Source organism: Wolffia australiana, chromosome 2 (genome assembly GCF_029677425.1).
Source record: "Wolffia australiana isolate 7733 chromosome 2, ASM2967742v1".
Taxonomy (NCBI): domain Eukaryota; kingdom Viridiplantae; phylum Streptophyta; class Magnoliopsida; order Alismatales; family Araceae; genus Wolffia; species Wolffia australiana.
Window position 1 is genome coordinate 14,781,657 of NC_135836.1, and position 7,800 is coordinate 14,789,456.

Here is a 7,800-nt window from a genome sequence, read left to right on the forward strand (position 1 = left end):
CTTCCAATTCTTCTAAAATTCACGAACCTGATCAGCCGTAGTTACTTTAGTAAAAAATGATGGAAAACTCCGACTATTTTATGCAAACGCAACCTAACTTGACTCTCATACTTAATTACTTTTGTCCTATATCATGCATATTTCCATGTTAACATATAGCCCCCTACTTAAATTATTGATAATCCCTTAGCAACGGTTAAGATTTCTACTTGGGGATTGGTAAAACAATGCTATTATACGATCTCGTAAGTAAGAAGTGAAACTTCAACTTGTCAGTGCAGCTTCACACATGGTCATGAGCGTCTAACTCCATAGCTAGGTCGGACTTCTTAGGGTATGTTGGGACTTGCTCAACAGCTAATGCTTGCAGTTTTCACTTCAATCTGAGTCGAGGCTGGATCATCTGTGGGTATGATGCTATGAGAAAAACATGCTCCTCACACTCTCATCAATTGGGGCTAATTCCTCACCCTCTCTTCATACTGATCTTCACACTCTCATCAAGTGGGGCTAATTCCTCACCCTCTCTTCATACTGATCTTCATACTCACAGAAAGGAGGCTACTTAGCGTACACAAACTTTCCTGACTCATCTTCTCCTTTGGAGTGCATCGTCAAGAGTGTTCCTATGTGTGTGACATCCAAATAGGTGGCAAAAAAAAAAAGATGTTGTAGCATATTTGGGCTCAAAAGGTGTATAATCTACACGCCAAGAAAGGGTTCCACTCATGAAAGCCAATATCCCGGGTCATTTGTATGCATAGATAGGGGTTGCCAAGATGTGAACGATAGTACAAAGCGTGAGCACAGACAATCGATCGTTGTGAGACTGCGAGACTATTGTGGTCGTGATAGTGAATGATGCTATGCGACAATGATAGTGAATGACTTGACAAACATGAAAATGCGCCAATGTTCTTTTTTTCTTTCTTTCTTCCTCCTTTTTTATGGCGCCCCTTTTTTTTTCTCTTTTTTTCTCTTTTTTTATTCACCATTTTTTTTTTCAATGACAGTTCTTTATCGCAATACATTCCAACTCAAGGGTGACACAGAATTAAGCAACTGCAACATGTAAATAAATTTGGACTGTCTGTCATGACATGAGGCATGCTCTTACTTAGCGGCCGTACACATATGCATGAAATTCTCTGGGATCTTAGAATCATAAGTGAGGCTGAAAAAAAAGGTGCTACATAACGAGGACGGTGGAAGGCTTAATCACGTAGAATGGGGTGAATCAAGGGAGTCCTTAATGCACTCTGTTGGAAAATTTGGGTCGTGAATAATCCATCCACTAAGTAGGTTTGGTTGTCATCGGGAAAAGGAAGGTACTCATTGCTCACTTTTTTTCTCTCTTGACCACTCCATCTCCTCCTCATAGCGCATCAACCCATTGAATTCCCATGCTCCTCGGCGCCTTGTTAGATTCCCACCCCAAGAAGACCAACCACCAATCTCTCCATTGGAGGCTCTAGACCTCATGACTCCCAACACGCTCATAGTGACAAATTAACGTCCACTCTTAATTTACAAAGACCTCAATTGACATTGTGTCGGTGGTTAATTCGATCCTCTTAAACTTAGCGAGACTCATAGTTAACATGCATCCTGCCCACATGCAACATGCATACCCCCCCCCCCCACATGCAACATGCATAGACCCTGATGCAACTGAAAAGAAGTACAAACAAATACCAGGGGAAAGAGAGCCAAACAATGAATGGGAGTGCTGACACGCAGGCAGGGAATTGGATTGAGCTTGTGAGAAAGCAGTAGCTGTGAGACTCCGGCGATCTGAAACCAAAAGTACTAACGCAAAATAGAAAAACAGATAACACAAGAACAAAAATACAAAATAGAGATAAGTAGAACCAATTCACGCAGGTGACGTCAACACGACAGCTTCGGAGGGTTCCTGTAATATCATAACAGATGGCCAAGGTAGTGAGGTATTATCGATGTGTGGTTTAAGCCGTTGGCCATTGACGGTAAAAACATCATTAGTTTTCGGATTAGACAACTTGACAACACCATTAGGAAAGACTTCCAAAATCTCAAAAGGGCCTGTCCACCGTAATTTTTATTTCCCCGGGAAGAGCTTTAAACGTGAGTCATAAAGCCAAACTTTCTGTCCCACTTCAAAGTGTTGTCGAGTGATGTGCATATCGTGGAAAGCCTTCATCTTATCTTTGTATATCTTTGAACTCTCGTAGGCATCATTCCGTAGTTCATGCAGCTCATGCATCTGCAAAAGTCATTTTTTTCTTGCAACATCTACTGAAAGATTAAATTGTCGAGTGGCCCAATATGCTTTGTGCTCTATTTCCATAGGTAAATGACAGGATTTCCCAAAAATGAGTCGATAGGGGGACATTCTTAACGGGGTCTTAAAAGCAGTTCGATAGGCCCAGAGTGCATCATACACCCGATGGGACCAATCCTTTCCATTGGGTCTAATAATTTTCCCTATTACAAACTTCAACTTGCTTGTTGGATTGAGGATGGTAAGGCGTAGTGATCCTGTGATGCACGCCATGCTTCTTCAAGAGGGAACGAAGAATATGATTATTGAAGTGTGTCCCCCCATCACTAATAATGGCCCTAGGACATCCAAATCTAGAAAATATATGTTGCTGAATAAACTTGCAAACAACCTTATTATCATTTTTCCATGTAGGAATAGCTTCCACCTATCGGGACACATAATCAACTGCCACTAATATGTATTCATAACCTTCAGAATTTGGGAGTGGACCCATAAAATCTATTCCCCAAACGTCAAAGATATCTACTTCTATGATCGGTTGAAGCTGCATTCGGTGCTGCTTTTTAATATCTACAGCGGCTTGACACTGGACGCAGGCTGAGAAAAATATAAAGGCATCTTTAAACAAGGTGGGCCAAAAGAAACCACTTTGCAAGACTTTCAAAGCTGTAAGCTTGCTTGCATAATGGCCGCCGCAAAGGGAAGAATGGCATAGGTTCAACACACTCCCTTGTTCTTCTTCGGGTACACATCTTTGGAAAATGTGGTCGACTCCTTGGTGGAACAATAGCGGTTCCTCATAGAAATATAACTGAATATCTCGAAAGAATTTCTTCCTATCATGAACATCCCAACTATTTGGTATGAGTCCCGTGACAAGATAGTTGACTATGTGAGCATACCACGGAAGAGATCGGTTGTCAATGTTAAATATATGTTCATCGGGAAACAAGTCTTCAATGGGAGTGATAGACAGATGGGAGAGTCGAGATAGATGATCAGCCACTACATTGTTTGTCCCCTTCCTATCCTTAATTTCTAAATCAAATTCCTATACGAGTAAGATCCAACGCATACCGAGGTTTAGTTTCTTTTTTTGGAAAGTAAAAACCTTAGAGCTGCATAATCAGAAAGAACTATAACTTTACTACCTAACAGATAAGATCTAAATATCTCTAATGCAAAAATAATTGCTAGCAACTCTTTCTCAGTAGTGGTGTAATTTCGTTGTGACTCACCAAGAGTTTTGCTGGCATAGTAAATGGCCACGGGCTTCTTTTCTCTTCTTTGACCTAAAACAGCTCCCACTACAAAATCAGATGCATCACACATCAATCAAATGGTGAATTCCAATCAGGAGCCTGTAATACAGGAGCACTGATGAAAGATTCCTTAAGCTGCAAAAATGCTTTCTTTGTATGATCATTGAAAATAAACTCAACATTATTAGATAATAAGTATGTCAGAGGTCTAGAGAGTTGAGCAAAATCTTTAATGAATCTCCGGTAGAAGCCAGCGCGGCCGAGGAAACCCCTAAGTTGCTTCAGATTCGTGGGCAGCGGTAGATTCTTGATTACTTTGACTTTCGCTCTGTCCACCTCTAGCCCTCTCTTGCTGACTTGATGGCCCAGCACTATGCCGTCTTCCACCATAAAGTGGGATTTTTCCCAGCTGAGCACTAGATGGTTCTCCTCGCAAATCTGTTATACTGTTTCAAGGTTAGCTAGATAGTCATCAAAAGACGTTCCGAATACAGAAAAATCATCCATAAATACTTCAAGGCACTCTCCAGCTAGATCCGACAACATAGCATTCATGCATCGTTGAAAAGTGATGGGCGCATTGCATAATCCAAACGACATTCTTTTAAAAGCAAATGTACCTACCGGACACGTGAATGTTGTTTTTTCTTGGTCATTTTTTGGATTGCTCTTTGATTGTACCCCGAATACCCATCAAGAAAACAATTGAATTTTTGTCCGGAGAGTTGTTCGAGAATTTGGTCAATAAATGGAAGAGGATAGTGATATTTATTAGTAACTGAATTCAGCTTCCTGTAATCAATACACACTTGCCAACTAGAGGCTACTCTGGTTTGCACTTCTTCCCCGTCATCATTTATGGTGACCGTTATTCCCAATTTTTTGGGTACCACGTGGATGGGACTAACCCAAGGGCCATCGGAAATAGCATAAATAAATCCTGCCTTTAGCCACTTAAGGATTTCCTTCTTTACCACTTCGAGCATGTGGGGGTTTAATCGTCTTTGTGGTTGTCTGCTGGGCTTAGAATTTTCATCAATGAAAATCCTATGTTCGCAAATTGATGGGCTTATTCCTCGTATGTCTTCAATTTGCCGGGCTATAGCAGATTTATGCGTGGATAACATCGTGATCAATGCCATTTCCTGTTCAGATGTGAGTAAAGATGAGATGATAACTGGGAGATGGTTGTTAGGTCCAAGAAATACATATTTCAAATGGGGAGGTAATGGCTTTAGATCGATATTCATGGGGGTAAAAAAGCCCGGTATTGCCTTTGCATTTCCATTTTCTGCCTCAAAAAAATTAACAGAAATAAATCATGCAATTCAAGGCCAAAATCATATTCTTGAGCAAAATCAACTAGGCAAATATCCTCACTGCTTTCTCCTGGAATCGCATGGAGTTAGAAATGTGTAACCTAATAGATTTCCCCCCCATGTTTAGTGAAATAGTCCCTTTATCCCAATCTGTTACAGCTTTGGCTGTAGCTAAGAATGGCCTACCCAGAATGATGGGTGCATTACTCAAGTTTCCTGCAATTTTCATGTCAACTACTACAAAATCTATAGGGAATTGGCAGTTTTCGACCTTAACTATTATATCTTTCAATTTTCCATGGGGTTCTGTAATAGATCCGTCAGCTAATTGCAATTCTATGAGTAGGGGTTCTAAATCTCCGAATTTAAACTTGTCGTATAATACCTTTGGCATCACATTCACACTTGCACCTGAATCTAGAAGAGATCTGTTGAACACCATTCCTTCAATTTCGCACTTGATCAACGGTGCTCCAGGATCCCTCTTCTTCTTAGGTATTTCATTTAAGAGGATCGAACTAACATTTTCAGAAAGTAGTACTCTCGTGGCCTTCCTAGTGGGCGTGCATAACTCCTTAATGAATTTTGAATATGCGGGGACATGCTGGATAGCATCAACTAAGGGAATGGTGAACTTAGCATCCTTAAAAACTTCTAACAGGTTTCTATCACTCGGCTTCTCCTTAGCAATCTTTAGGGCTTTTGGAAAAGGTATGGGGGGATGGTAATTCTGAGGGTTTAATTCCATTTCCCTCCTCTCTTTTTCTTCCAGCCTCTCTCCTACTTCCTGATGAACCTCTATGGTCTCTGGGTGGGGCTTTGCTGAAGGTATACTTGTCGTCTTTCCACTTCTTAAAACAGCATTGGTCTCCTCAATTGATCTCTCATTAAATGCAACAATATTAACAGAAGAAGCATCAACTAAACATACATTTTTTGGATTAACTAAAGGTTGGGTTGGAAGATGACCTTGATTCTGTTCACACTGAACATTGTCAGACAATTTACCTTTCATCCTTTGGTCGCTTTGTTGCCCTTGCCCCAAGCGCTCCCTCTTCAGCCTTCAATCTCCGCTAGCATCTGCTGCATGACTGTGTTCTGTTGTTCAATGACCTTCTGCTGATTCTTCTTGTCCTCTCTTAGTTCCCTGACAAGGTCATTAAGAGTTTCATTAGTTTGATTCACAGTATTTTGAGAGATGAAAGGTTTTGCATGAGGAAAGTGTGTCGGATTGATGGGCCTTGATTGGTAGTTGCGCTCCCCATTATGTTGAACAGGTTGGTTACCATTTCTGTTCCACGCATGCGCCATAAAGTTTCCTCTGGGTATTTTGGCATCGTGAATTCCCTCTTGTCTCCCGAAGGCATTCACTTGCTCTACCATAGGGCAGGATTCCTCTGTATGATTCCTGGCTGTACAAACTGAACAATACAAGTTAGACATGTTACCAACTCCATAAGATAAACCTTGCACCGGCGAAGTATGCATAAGAGTTTTGAATTGCTGAGAGAGCTCTTCAACCACTCTTCCTATCTTCCCTACATCCCTTTTAACTTTTTCAAAGCGGATGTCTGGTCTACTGCTTTTACATCGATTAATCCTCCTATTTTAGACAGTGTACCTCTACAATTGGTTGAGAGACTCTGTTGATACGCCCATCTCTCCACCAACTTCTCTAAAAAAGGAATTGCATCATTGACATATGCCTCTACAAATACTCCTCCACTTCCAATGTCAATTAAATTCCTCTCTGCGTCATTTAACCCTCCATAGAAAGTTTGGGCTAATTCCCACTGGGGTACTCCATGATGCGGGCATTTCCTCGTTAAGGACATGAATCTTTCCCAAGCTTCGCAAAAAGTGTCGGTCCCTTCTGTAAAGTCTCTGATTTTATTCCTAATGGTGTTTGTTTTACCAAATGAAAAGAATTTCCTAAGAAAGCACTTCTCCATATCACCCCATGACGTAAATTCTTGACCTGATGACTTAAACCACTATCTTGCTCTATCCTTTAAGGTGAATGGAAATAACTTCATCCATAAGCTCTCTTGGGTCACACTAGGGTAATTATATGCGGAGCAGATATCCTTAAATTCATCCAAATAATCGTAAGGTTCCTCATTATGTTTTCCATAAAATGTTGGGAGAATCTGCAGTAGGTGCGGATAAATTTTAAACACCACATTATCGGCTAGAGGAGTTGAGACTCTGGTGAGAGGCTGGCTTTCTAGTGGGTCAGAAAATTCTCTAATTCTCATACGTCTCATACCTTGCTCATCATTCATACCTGGGTCCTGCTGATTTTCCATTTCTTCAACTTTGTCGTCGTCTGTTACGTCTAAAGATCCTCCACTCTCGGGCAATTTTTTTCTTAAAGATCTTCTGCCGTTCATAAAGATCACTCAACACAGTTGTTAGTTTAACATTGAAATAATCCACTCTTAGCACTCCTTATAGAAAGTAACTGAATCTACGTATTGTGCCCCTCCCCGGCAACGGCGCCAATTGTTAAGTCAAAATTTAAATTCCAATTTAATCATTGTATAATTCCAACTTATACAATGAACTCACAATAATTTGTTTATTTGACTTAATAGAACTACAGATGGTGAGTCCAAGATCGAACACAAGGAGGGGAGTGTACTTAGATTAGATTCCTGTTTACTGGTTAACGAGTTGAATGGCATAGTTAATCTCGGATTGATCATTTAAAACTGCTGACATTCACTGAAGTTTACTGGAAAACAATAGCGGTGATAATGCGGTTCTAATGCTTAAAAAAATCCAAACTATTCGATACTTTAAATAAAAGATTCGTACTGCCCGGTTCGACGCGGAGACTAGAATAGCATGACCACTCAGGCACCTCTGGCTATCTCCTTCTTGGTGATGCTCCTCGACTCAACCTTTCTTCACTGCTCCACACCTTTCGCTTGGAGCTTGGCGGGTTCAC

At 40.8% G+C, this 7,800-nt stretch overlaps 1 non-coding gene across 1 annotated transcript; it reads left to right on the plus strand.

Annotated features, from left to right (window-relative positions):
* Positions 1-6,647: 6,647 nt before the first annotated feature.
* LOC144700319 (small nucleolar RNA R71) lies at positions 6,648-6,751 on the plus strand. The gene has a single exon (XR_013580701.1). It is a non-coding gene; the product is annotated as a small nucleolar RNA R71 (small nucleolar RNA).
* Positions 6,752-7,800: the final 1,049 nt, after the last annotated feature.